Here is a 14,334-nt window from a genome sequence, read left to right as displayed (position 1 = left end):
GAACAAAATTTTCATATTGGAAAGAGCAAATGTACAAAGTATTGGTTCAAAATAAGCAAGTGAAGTCAATCCAATGTAGTGGGATTAAGCCTAAGGACATGGATGCAAAGGTACAGGAGGAATTGGATGAGATGGCATACACTACTTATTATGTTGACACTCTCAAAGTTTGTGTATGTTAATGTGAAAGACATGGTAGGTGCATATGGTCTATGAAAAAAACTTTGTGACCTATATGAAAAAGAAAGTGTAGCCTCATACTTTTATTGGTTGAAAAAGATCATTGATCTTTGCATGGAGAAGGGGCTTCGATATCTAATTATCTCATTGATTTTAACATGATTTTCAACCAATCAACATCTTAGAAGATGATCTTTTGTGATTCAGTGAAGGCCGTGTTCTTGTTAATCACCTTACATGAGAGTTGGGATACTTTGAAGACTACCATTAGTAAGTCCATACTTAGAAATTGTCTTATGAGTGGTAATGTTAAGGGAAGTTTCTTTACAAGAGAGGTGAAGAGAAAGAATAATGCACAATCAAAGAGCTCTAGTATACTTATGATGAGAGGAAGGTCAAATTCCAGGGGGGAACTCTCGTGAGAGGGATAAATCAAGAAGTAAGTAATGTAGCAAAAATGATATAGAGTACTACTTTTGTAACAAGAAGGGACATATAAAATAGGATTGCTAAAAATGGAGCAAGCAAAAAGGAAAGAAGACAAACACAAATGATAGCAAAGAGAAAATTAGGGAAAATATTGAGGAGATTAATGCATGTGGCAACAGCAATGGGCATGTTTTATTTGTACCCTCTTTTGGTGATGCATTCTTAATTGCCATGGATAATGACATGCCTCAAAATTAGTTTATGGATTATAGAGCATTATTTCATTTTACTCCACATAGAAGTGTTTCTCTACTTATGATGATGGAAAGAGAGGATGGACCCATCTTAAAAATAACTATGCATGTAGCATTATTGGCATTGGGGGTATATACTTGTCACTACCAAATGATTCTTCTTTTGCCTTGCAAAATATACGATATGTTTCAAACTTGAGAAAAAGTTTAATCACTACATGATAGCTTGATGATTGTGGTTATAGGGTGATCCTTGGTGATCATGTGTGAAAGATTTTCAAGAGATCTCTTATTGTAGCCAAAGGGCCAAGATCTAGTACTTTGTATTCTTTGTATGCCTTTGGTTTTAAAGACCATGTTATAGATATCAATGCGCAACCATATGTTTATTTATGGCATCACTGTTTGGGGTATATATCAGCCATTAGAATGAAAGATTTATGTCATTTGAACTATCTTTCTTGTTTAAAGTTTTTAAATCTTTGTTTTTCTCAGTATTGTCTCGTTGAAAAGTAAACAAAAATATCGCAAAAGAGAGAGAGAGTGGGAATAGATGGGACTATTTTGTTCTACTTTATAGTGATTTGTTTGGGCCGATGCCCATGGTTTCATTGGGAGGAGCATAATATTTTATCACTTTTATAAATTATGTCATAAGGAAGGTTTGGGTTTATCCTATTTGCAAGAAGAGTGATGTGTTGGATACATTTCAAAAGTTCTTGGCATTTGGAGAGAATCAACCAAGCAAGAACCTTAGGTGCTTGAGAATTGATAATGGTGGAGAGTAAATGTCACATGTCTTTACAAAGTTTTGTGCAAGCCATGGTATGAAGAGAAAGTTGAGAGCTTCCGAGAATCCTACTCAAAATGGTGTAGCTTAGAAGATGAACAAGACCATTTAGGAAAGGGTCAATAGTATGCTCTCTAATGATGATATCATTAATGGATTTTGGGCTGAAGCTATAAAGAAAACAATGCATTTGATGAAATTTCCTAGAAATCCATTGGATGGCAAGTTACTAGAGGTGTTATGGTCTAGCAAGAGACCTAATTATGACCAGTTACATGTTTTTGGTTGTGATACATTTATGTATATACCTAGGGACAAGTAGAGCAAGGTTGATCATAAGTTTAAGAAATAAATTTTTCCCTAGCTATGGAGAATTAGGTGAAATGGGATCCTGGATCTAGATAGGTAGTATGCAGCCATGATGTCATCTTTGATGAGAATGAGATGCATAAGCAGCTTATCAAAATGGTTGAGATCCATAGGGTGGTGTTTCAAGAGGGTGGGCAGCCAACATGTAAGTAGTTTGTATAACCTAATCCACATGATGTAGGGCTTAGATAGCCAAAAAATGTTAGAGGTGGGAGTGCTAGGGATGGTGGATACCCTCATGTCCTATAGGATAGATAGGTGGGATAGCTAGTTTTACATAGGTCTACAAGGATTTCTACACTACAAGATATAGATATATGCCATCTCTAGACTATATTATGGTAATGAATTATGGTGAGCCTTCTTATTATATGGATGCTATGACTAGAGATTATAGTCATAAGTGAAAGAGGGCTATGCAAGCAAAGATGGATTATTTAGTAAGGAATGCTACATCGGAGTTAGTTTTATTACTTTTAAGGGCAAACATACATGCCATGTAGGTGGTCTAAAAGCTAAAGGTATCTTCATTTGATACATTGGAAGTTAGTCATAGATATGGATGCTTTAAAGAAAAGGTTGCATGAAACAATTGACATCAAGGGAATATTGATCAAATTCTTGGTATGCACAATATGTGAGACCAAGACAAACATATACTCTATTTGTCTCAAAAGAAAGACATTGGAAAGGTATTGGAGTGTTTCAATATGGAAAAGGGGAAGGCTATAAGTGTTTTATTGTCCCCATGTATAAAACTTAGCCAAGAGGACATGCCCCCATCAAATAAGTAGAATGATGAGGCTATAATTGGTATTATTGTCCCCATGTATAAAACTTAGCCAAGAGGACATGCCCACATCAAATAAGTAGAATGATGAAATGACCAAGGTTTCTAATGCATCTATAATTGGTATCTTGATGTATACACCATGGTTGCTACGTGTCTAGACATTGATATGTAGTGGGAATGGTTAGTAGGTATATGAAAAACCATGGAAAGAAGCATTGGGAGGTAATAAGAGTATCATGAGATACTTGAATGGCACTAACCTATGTACATATACTTTGAACGATAAATCTATTCTTGGTATGTAGATACTGATTTTGAAAGGACTATACGCTCTAGAAGTAGGTTCCGTCTTCACCTCCATAGGTGGTGCAGTCTCATGGGTCTCTTGATTGTAGCCATGTATGATTTTATCTACCACTAAGGTCGAGTATATGCAACCATTGAGAATTGCAAGGAAACTATACGACTTACTCATCTTTGTGGGAGACATGCATTGCAATAGAGGTGCCTACATTGCACTGTGATAGTCTTCATGTGATTCAATTGGCATAGATTCCTATAGGTTAATTATTACTTCATTAGGGAGGTCCTTGAGGACAATCACATTGAGCTTGTCAAGATCCATACGAATGATATCCTTGTAGGTTTCCTTACAAAGATTTTACCTTTAGAGTGCTTTGTACACTCTAGAGTGCTGATGCACATTCGATAGTATCTTAAGCTTTTTTCTTATATTTCTATAAAGGTGTATTGGCCCTTAAGTGGGAGGTTGTTGCAATAAATACCAATGGCCTATAGAAGGACAAATACCCCTTGTATACATATGCATTGTATAGTCATATATAAGTGAAGATAACAAAGAATAAGGATACTATTCATTTTGTATGCACATAACTATCTTGTGTTCTTCTCTCTCTCAACCTCTTGCACTTCATAGCTTCTAGCTCACATCCCACCATTGCTTCCCTCTCACTAATCTCAGAAGAACCTACAAGGGTAGAATCTCTAGCTACCATAATATCAATGACAAACAATCCTATCATCCATATCTTCCCTCTCACTGATCTTGGAAGAACCTACAAGGGTGGAATATTTAGCCACCATAATATCAATGCCAAAAAATCCTATCATCCATATCTTCCCTCTCACTGATCTTGGAAGAACCTACAAGGGTGGAATATCTAGCCACCATAATATCAATGCCAAAAAATCCTATCATCCATATCTTCCCTCTCACTGATCTTGGAAGAACCTACAAGGGTGGAATATCTAGCCACCATAATATCGATGCCAAGCAATCCTATCATTTAAATGAAAAATAAAGAAGCATCTAATGACCCAAAGTACTAACAATTATGAAGAGATGTCCAAGCTAAGGATCAAGACCCTAAGTTAATTCCCATGACTCCCCATTCCCAAGACACCCTAGTTATGCTAAAACACTCAATGCAAAAAGCAAGAGTGATCATTGGGAAAAGCTAAGGGCTGATGTACTTAAGTACATCATTGAATACCTACATTGTCAATGGTGAAAATTGAACATATCAAGATGCCAAACAAGCTCTAGCCACTTGGCATACCTTAGATGAAATGGGATTTCATCATCAGTATGGATTTTGTAGTACAGTTACCCTTAGTTCAAGAAGACAACTTTATCATGGTGTTTGTGGGGATATACTAACAAAGGTTGCTCATATTCTCCCCAAACTCTTAACTAGCAACATCGATAAATGAGTTTGCAACAAGATAAAATGATCACTATCTTTCATAGGGAAGGCTATTGATGAAATTTTGGAGGTACCAAAACAACAAGAAGGTTATAATGTTATAGAATAGGCTTTTTGGAAAACTCAAGAGCACTTATGTCATCCGTTCCCAAGAACAAGGATGGCCCAAGGCCCTCAATGATCGGCCACCAACTAAAGCTTTGCTCCAAGAAATTTGCAACAGTAAGTGGCTTCATCTCTCTTCCCCAAGCTTGTGTTTTGTGTCTAGTTCGCAAATGTCTGCAAAATATTCTAAATCAAGTCAAAGGTCCAAATCTAACACAATTAGGACCCCCATACCTACTAGTGTTAATTGTCACCTAATATTGGACATTCCTATTATTGCTAACTCATGTAGCCCATGACACTCAATTGGAATTAAAGAGTATGCCATTAAAGGGGCCATTGTAGATGGTGGCTTAGGAGTTAACATGATGCCTAAGACTACATGTTTGGCATTAGGGTTTACAATTACTCAACCAACTCCTTTTGCCATCCGCATAGCATATATTCCAAAACCTTCTTAAACTAGGTAAGGGCATTCTCATGGAGTATGGTGCAAATAAGCAAGCTTCCCCTTGCCAATCCATCAAATGAAAAAGATTGCCCCTCTTAGATTGGCTAGGGGCATTCTCCTACAATATGGTGCAAATAAGCAAGCTTCCCCTTGTCATTCTACTAAATGAAAAAGAAGAACCATCCTGACATAGCCTTAATTGTAAAACCCTATAAGTCCTCAAATCTGACTTCTAAAGATATCTCTAGAAAGCTAGAGCTTGATACCACAAATATAGAAAACTCATCAAATAAGGCAAAAAATCACTTAGAGGATAGTAACATTTGTTAGATATACTCAATGCCTCACCCTTATAAGGTGCCATCGATGATCCATGATGCTCTAAGTTGTAAGGCCCCCATTATGAGAAAAAGCCATGTGTGAGCAAACATTGGTTGGGTCCTAACTTATATGTTAGATGAGATCTATGTGACCGGATGGCAAAAAGTTAACTTTTATAGATCTAGCTATTAGGTTAGATAGAGTAGTTATTATGGTGGCAACGCGAGACACAATGCATTAAAGCGACAAATGAAATATTCATTGGAATATTTTTTCACCGACTAGGAAATGTTTATAATATGGTTGGATAGGCTGACTAGACTACCTTCCTCGGCTATAAAAAAAGACCCCTCCAAAGCCATTGTCAATCTATCCTTCACCCGATGAGAGTTTTTCTAGCTACCCTCAAGCTCTTCGCCTATTATCTGTCAGGAATGCCATCTAAGATTCACGTGGAAGCGCATGGGTGGACAGAGCCATCTTTATATTAGTTCGTTTGAAATTAAAGCAATGTCTATTCTTCTCATGCTTATTGTATATTCTCTACTTCTTGCTCAAATTTTATTTGCTGCGCTGTATAATTTCTACATAGTACTAGAGCCCAAGGGGCTCGAAGGAGCGAAGAGTATGCGAGAGGCAAGGGCTTCAATAATTAAGAGGAGAAATGTCATCTATTATATCAAGTAGTGGTGTTGGCACATCAAGTGGTGCTGCTATTGTACTGACAATTCAAACACAGAGGATTTGTCCACCAACCTTTAGTGAAGGTAAGTTAGATTGTACAATCTACACTTTGTGAAACTTTGAAATTACAACTATCCTTGATTGTTATGAACTTCTAGAGATGGTACTAGGGACTAACCCAAAACCACAATCCACTCCTGACCCATCAAATTCAAGTGCTACGATTCCTCTAAATGCAGATTTTCTACGAGCTTAGAAATAAAGAAATGCAAATACATCATGTATCTTAGTTACAAGCTATTCTAACAATGTTTTGACCTTGATTATTCTACCATACAATTAAGGCATCAGAGGCTTGGAACGTACTAAGGAGTCAGCATAAAATGCAAAATCAAACAAGGATTCAAAACTTAAAGAATCAAATAGGAGTGAAGAAGTTTGTTGAAGGAGAGATAGCTGAAGCATTCATCACTCGGATTAAGAATTTGCACAACCAAATGGTTGGCACCAGGATATAAAAGACTAGTAAGAACCTAGCTCAAAGGTGTCTTTGGATTTATCTACCAAAGTTTGATGGATTGGTAATTTCCCTAAATACTCAGGTAAGACCCCAAGCTTTGATGTTTGAGGACTATTGTGCAATACTTATAGAGAAGGAGTTGTGGCTTAAAGCTTGAGAAGGTAGCACTAGTGGAAATGTTGCATCCTCCACTAATACAAAAGACAAAGGTAATTCCTTTACCAACAATGATAAGAAGACAAAGGGTGGTAATTAAAGTTTAAAGGAGAGTGCTTCTACTGCAAGAAGAAATGACATGCAATTAGAGATTGTCATGTCAAGAAGACAAATGAAAAAAATGGCACCATGAAGACTAAAGGAAAGGAGATAGCCAATATAGCTAAAACAAGATTGGATTTATTCATGGAGACCATTAAGGAAGTGTATTTCTTGATATAAGAAATATCTACCACTAACTCATGGGTATTGGATAGTGGTGCCTCTTGTCAACAAGAAAGGTCTATATAGCTCTATGAAGCCTCTATAAGAATCCATCACTGTGACGGTTGGGAATGATACAAAATGTTCTTTGAGGGCACACGTACCATTGTTGCCACAAATGGTGCCTCTTGTCAACAAGAAAGGTCTATATAGCTCTATGAAGCCTCTATAAGAATCCATCACTGTGACGGTTGGGAATGATACAAAATGTTCTCTGAGGGCACACATACCATTGTTGCCACAAATGGTGAACTCAAAAATCTTTCAAATGTATTATATGTTCCAAAGATTAAGTGAACTCTACTATCAGTTTCTTCTACAATAACTAATCTTAGCCATAAGATGAGGTTTGCCAAGATAGGTGTAAAATTTATGAATAGTGTTAGTAAAGTTGTCAGTAAAGGAGAAAGAAAAAACAAAATGTATGAGCTAAGTGCTCTTATAACCACCATCATTAATGTGGGTATAAGTAAACTTTTGCATGAAAAATTTGGTCACATTCATTTTGTAATGTTAAAGAAGATGCATAAGCAAGGTATGGTTGCATATCTACTTGCAAAAATTGAAATGAAGACCATGTGAAGCTTGTATGATGGCAAGCAATAGAGAAACGCATTTCCACAAGAAAGTAAGAACATAGCAAAGGCTCATCTAGAGTTAGTGCATGCTGACTTGTGCAATAAAATGCCTATACAAGCCTTGGGAGGATCTTCTTATTTTGTGTTGATCATTGATGACTATAGCAAGAAGATATAGTTGTACTTCCTTTGTCATAAGGATAAAGCTTGTGGTAGGTTTAAATAATGGCTAAAACTTATTGAGAATGAAATAGGGAAAAGTGTTTCGTGGTAGTGAGTTCAACTCAAAGAAGTTTGGAGATGATACCTTATACACCTCAACAAAATGGAACACAAAAAATGCACCATTGTCAAAATAGAAAGGTACATGCTTAAGGGCAAACCAATTTTAGCTAGAAGCTATTAACATTGCAGTCTACATTCTCAATCAAACTTACACAAATACTCTTAAGGGCAAAACTTCTCATGAGGCCTATTTTGGTAAGAAACTATCAGTATTACACTTTATAACTTTTGGATGTGAATGTTATGTACATGTTTCAAAGGATAAGAGAAACAAGTTAAAACCAAGAAGCCCAAAATGTATCTTCTTGGGTTATAATGATGTGCAAAATGCTCACAAATTGTATGACCAAGAGAAAAGGAAGATCATACCAAGCTGTGATGTGGTATTCAAGGAGTAGCCACATATAGTGGAGGAGGAAAATATAAGTTCTTCGACTTTGTTATCCAACAAAGAAATAGTCCACCATGAACCTATCCCAAGAGCCATTCCTATCACAATTGAAGAAAGGACAGATGGACCAAGGAGATATCTGAAAATAGAGGAGCAAAGAAAGGTTGTTGCTCACATACTCGATATGGCCTTGATTGGCTAAGATTATAAGAGAAGTAAATGAGCCAACAGACTTTAAAAGAAGCACTTGTCAATCCAACATGGAGAGCAACTATGCAATTTGATTATGATAGCATAATGGTGAAAAATGATACTTGGAAGCTAGTGGATTAGCCAAAAAAGAGAAAGAATATTGGCACCAAGTGGGTATGGAAGGTCAAGTATAAGGCTGATGGAAACTTAGAAAATCAGAAAGCCAGATTCATTGCACATGGATTTTCATAAGGTGAAGGATTTGATTTTCAAGAATCATTTGCTCCAACTACTAGAATGGCCATAGTACGTGCAATGGATGCTCATAAAAGAAATGACTAGTTTACCAAATGGATGTAAAATCAGCATGCTTGAATGGTGACCTCAAGAAGGAGATGTATGTGGTTGAGGCCTTCCATTGTGAAAACAAAGTTTGTAAGATAAAGAAGGCATTATATGGGTTGAAACATGTCCCTAAAGCATGGTACCAATATATAGATAAATTCTTTTTAGGCTTGAATTTTAAAAGATATGCCTTAGATGCTAACTTGTATGTTTATAGGGATGGTGAAAAGTCTATAGTGATTGTCCTAATGTGGATGACCTTCTTAATATAGTTGATTATGAAGATATGATCCATCAAAGTCAAAAGGTTTTGAGCTCTAAGTTTGAAATGACAGACTTGGGCTTGTTACACTATTGTTTGGGAATTGAAGTCTAGCAAGATCCTAGAAAAATCTTCATCTCTCAAAAGAAGTATGCATGGGATATCTTAATAGTTTTTTGACGTATGATCGAGTGTAAGGAGATAGCTGCATCTATGGAGATTAATGTGAAGTTATCCATTGAGAATACATCAACACTACCAAACATTGGGAGATATAAGATGTTGGTTACGAGCAGCCTCATCTACTTGTGTAATACAAGGCCAGATATCAGTTTTGATGTTGGTGTTTTGAGTAACTTCTCAAACAAACCACAAGAAAGTCATTGGAAAGTTGGGGCGCAAGTGCTTAAATACTTGAAGAAAACTCTTAACTATGGTATCACATAGAGTTCTAGAAGTGCTCTTATGGGGAACTATGATTTAGATTGGATAGGTGACAATGATTCTAGGAAATTAGTTTATGGATATTGTTTCTCTTTTGGTTTGGGAAACTTCTCTTGGATCAATAAAAAGCAACCAACTATGGCATTGTCTTCTACCAAAGCAAAGTATAGGTATGTGAAGTAGTATGGTTAAGGAGAATCTTATGGCATATGGGAGTATAGGATAAAAATCTAATGGTGCAAATATGTGACAATCATAATTGTATCACCATTGCTAAAAATCTAGTTTTATGCATGCACCAAATAAATTGGCATCCAATATCACTATGTGTGTGACTTGATCAAGGATGGGATAGTAGAGCTTGTCTATTGTCCAATAAAGGAGAATAGAGCACAAATCTTCACCAGAGTTCTTGCAAAGGACTTGCATCAAGTTCATATTCAAAAACTCAACATCGGGCCAAGGATGTAGTTCACCTTGATGCAGATATTGAGGGAGGGTGTTAGATATACTCAATGCCTCAATCTCATAAGGTGCCATCGATAATCCATGGTGCTCTAAGTTGTAAGGCCCCCATTATGAGGAGAAGCTATGTGTAAGCATTGACTATTGAGATGTTGGCGAGCTCTACATGAGCTGGTATCCACTATGTGCTTGGGTGATATGACATGATATTACTAACTAGCATATTAGGTGACTGACATAAGGATAAGCGAGTGATTCTACAGCTAGATAGCACTATTACCATGTTTCCTGCAGCACAGAGGAGCGAAAAATGGAAAAAATGGAAAGAACAAAAAAGGCGTAGGATAAAAGCAGAAAAAAGCACCTTGACCGGTAACCAGTCCCTGAAAAATTTAAATGTTCAGGCATGACCCTCAGAAAGCCTCGGTGTTGGCCCGAGACAACAAAAGAGAAAAAGTGCGCACCATTAAAATGTGGGAGCGCCCCCGAATCTTTGTAAAAGAGTGCCATGCTCGCTCCTATGCAAAGTGTACGCATTAGTTGGGAATATGATAAATTAGAATGGTGGGAAATGGGAAAAAGGGCTTAGGCTACGGCCGGCCATGTAAAAGAGGGAAAAGGGGATGACCGCCCAAAAAGGATCTAGGGCTTTGTATATAAATTTGAAAAGTGAATGAGAAGCTCATTCTTTGGTGTGTGGCAAAAAGAGTCTTCTTCTTCCTCTCTTCTTCTCTCCTTCTTGCTTGTGTGTGCTCTTGAGAGAGGGAGTGTGAGAGTGTGAGGGAGTGAGTGTGTGTGAGAGTGAGGGATCAAGAGGGTGAAGCTCTTCACCATCTCCTCTTCTCTTCTTCTCTTCTCTTCTCTTGCGCGCGCGGCTATGGAGGATGGAGCTTGGAGATGGAGGAGGCTTGAGGATGCTTGAGCTAGCATCAAGAATCGTGGAGCTACCGGAGTGCAAGAGAGAGGAGGGTACTCGATCGAGCATCAAGGTAAGCTCACTACACTCGTAGGATTGACCGTGCATCGGCTAGGTGAGAGATAGTCATTAGAGCTCGCTTGGAATGCTTGAAACAATAAACGGTCCGTGGGTCTTGGTGGTCGAGCGAAAGCTCCCACATTTTGGTTCCGTTGCCGGGACCGCGGATTCAAGCTTGAGCACTTGCGCCCCTCATATCGAGCATCGAAGTAGGGTATTCATCCCCGAAACGGAGCTTGAGATAGGTAGGAAGTTGGGTGTTTTTGATCTTCAAAACAGGTAAGTATTTTGGGATATTCTGGTTGTTTGATGATTGGAAAACATGGAGAAATTAGTTCAGTATTTTGCTTTCGATTTGAGTTCTGTTTAGAGTAGGTTAACAATAGGAAATCACACCCGAGAGGCATAGGGTTTGCTACTGTAAAACAGGGAGAAAATCAGGAAAAACAGGGGGAAAATGGAGGAAATGCGCATTTGAATGTGTAGGAATCGCTAGGAGAGCGATTTGTAGCATCCGGGGAATGACCAACAGGGTTATAAGTTCTGGAAGGGCAAGGGAATCCTCATTTGTAACCAGCTAAGAGTGAGAGAGAGAGAGAGAGAGAGAGCTTGGGCAACCGTTCGATCGATCAGGGCACGGAGTGACGTTGCTATCGACGATCCCCAGGTATATAGATCTCTCCCCCATCACTCCAACATCACTCTTGGTGAATTTGGTAGTCTATAATCATCGATGTCTTGAGATTTTGGACAAATTTGTGCTCGAAAGTGCATCGGGCCGACAAAATCGGACACCCAATTCAGTGTTCGATTTTTAGAATCGGACGCTTGGACAACCGTCCGATCGGACCAACCCGTCTGACTCGGATACTCGAACGCTCGGTCCGATCGGACTAACCCGTCCGACTCGGACACTCAGACCAACCCCATCCTATCGGACGAATTAGGACATGTCAGCTAACAATCGGACCACCCTGTCTGGTCCGATTCCCAGAATCGGACCACTTCGAAAATTGGACCACCCTCCCGATCCGATTCCCAGAATCGGACCAGTCCATAATCGGACCACCCAGAATCGGACACTCGGACCAACCCCATCCGATCGGACCACTTGTCCGATTTTCGAAAATCGGACACCTAACCCCTGTCTGATTCTGAGACTCGGACTGCCCAAACTCGGACCCACCTAGTCCGATTCCTAGAATCGGACCACTGGTAAATCGGACCACTGGTAAATCGGACCATTGGTAAATCGGACGTCTGATTCCCAGAGTCGGACACACCCTTTAAAAAAAAAAAGGGAAAAAACATCAAAACTTGACCCCCACGAGTGACTGGGTGTGCAACCCACTCCAGAACAACATGGCAAACGCCTTGTAGGCAGTTCCCGACGTAGGAGTCAAGACCAAGGGACAGAGGGATAGTGCTGGAGCACTCCCCATCCACCTACCCCCTAGTGAACGGTAAGAAGCAGCACAGACCCTAGAACCTAGTAGAACGGCCAGGACTTGAGCAATAAAGCCTATCAAGCCCGAACTGAGCGAGAGTGAGTAAGACACCGAGGAATTGCTTGCGTCACTCACATTGAATTTCCGCACTTGAAGTACACTTAAGAAAGTTGAAAGCCTGATTGGGCACAAGTGTACGAGAAATGACACACTCATCGAATGACCATAAATTGAGGTTTGTATTCAGTAATCAAAGGAACTCACTCATATAAATCACTCAAGGAACCCACCAACAGGAGAGGACCCAAGACATAGAGACAAACAATTGAAGCACAGGGTAGGACCAAGCAAGGAGCGCCAACGACGAGGATCTGTCAAGACTATTCAACCTGATCGACAGCGCAGCGAGGCGCAAGAATTCGACCATGACGGAAGAAAGCTCAGACCATCGGTTTAATGAGGAGCTCGATTTGAGTGTATTCCCAGATGCTATACAGTAGATGGTGAGTAGTTATGACATGCACGCCCGGTACGAGCACCGCGGTAGGATAGCAGACGCAATCATTGCAGACCTAGAGGAGGAGAGAAGGCTAGCCCACAAGGCATTGTAGGGCATAGCTGATTATAATAGGGATCAACAGGCTAGGAGCCAAAGGCAAAGAATGGACCTGCATAAGGTGCAGCGAGTGCTGAACTTGGCTGGTCGAAACCGAACAGACCATGAGAGAGTGCTAGAAGGAGATCTGACATTGAGCGAGCTCCTCATGAAACGGCTGCTCGATAACACCGTAGTAGAGCAGAGTGCCACTGCACTAGCGACGTCTCTGCTTGCAGGATTAGGGGCAAACTAGGGCTAAAAGAGCCAGGCCAAAATACCGATTGTTGCCAAGCAACTCGATAAGTACCAACAGCATGACGATCCATATAGCTTTGTTAAGCAGTTTGACCAAGTTTGCGAAGCCAACGGCCTCAATGACTAGACTCAACATTCGCAAGCATTCAGGCTTTGCTTAGGCGACAAGGGTAGGATGTGGTATACAAGCCTGGATGCCGTGGTGTTAGATATGATCAATGCCCCACCCTCATTAGGTGCTACCAATGATCCATGGTGCTCAAAGTTGTAAGGCCCCCATTATGAGGAGAAGCCAAATGTGAGCCCGGACATTGGTTGAGTCCTGACTTGTATATCAGATGAGGTCTATGTGACCGGATGGCAAAAAGGTGACTGTTGTGGGTCTAATCTTTGGGTTAGACGGAGTGGTTAAGCTGGTAGCAACTCGAGGCACATTGCATTGAGTTGCGTGGTAAGGGAGTTAAAAGGGGCCCCTATTGTGGGGTCCGGGGGCTGCGGAAGCGGCCCCTGGCTGGGGGGGTCCAAGGGAATATTCCCTAGAATATTCCCTGGCCGACTAGTGGAGGCTCATATGGTAGGTCGGTCAGCAGGCCGACCTAACGACCTTCACGGGCTATAAAAGCTAAACCCCTTTGCAGCCATCTCTCACTCATCCTTCACCCAGTCAGAGTTGTTGTTCCAACTAGCCTTAAGCTCTTCACCTATCTTCTGTCTAGATCGCCATCTAAGCTTCACACAGTGGAAGCGCACGGGTGGACAGAGCCATCTTTGTATCAGTTGTTTGGAGTTAAAGAATTTACTGATTCTCCTCTTATTTGTTGTGTACTCTCTATCTCTTTCTCAGATTCTGTTCGCTGCGCCGTGTAATATTTTACATGGTATCAGAGCCCAGGGGGCTCTAGAGATCGGAGAGCGTGCAAGAGGCAAAGGCTTCAACAGCAAAGAGAAACGATGTCGACTCCGGGAAGCAGTTCTAACGCATCAGGAAGCGG

This window comes from Lygodium microphyllum, chromosome 15, assembly GCF_053477565.2.
Source record: "Lygodium microphyllum isolate KBCC chromosome 15, Lygodium_microphyllum_v1.1.10, whole genome shotgun sequence".
NCBI lineage: Eukaryota > Viridiplantae > Streptophyta > Polypodiopsida > Schizaeales > Lygodiaceae > Lygodium > Lygodium microphyllum.
The sequence above is the reverse complement of the archived record's forward strand: the minus strand, read 5'-3'. Positions refer to the sequence as shown.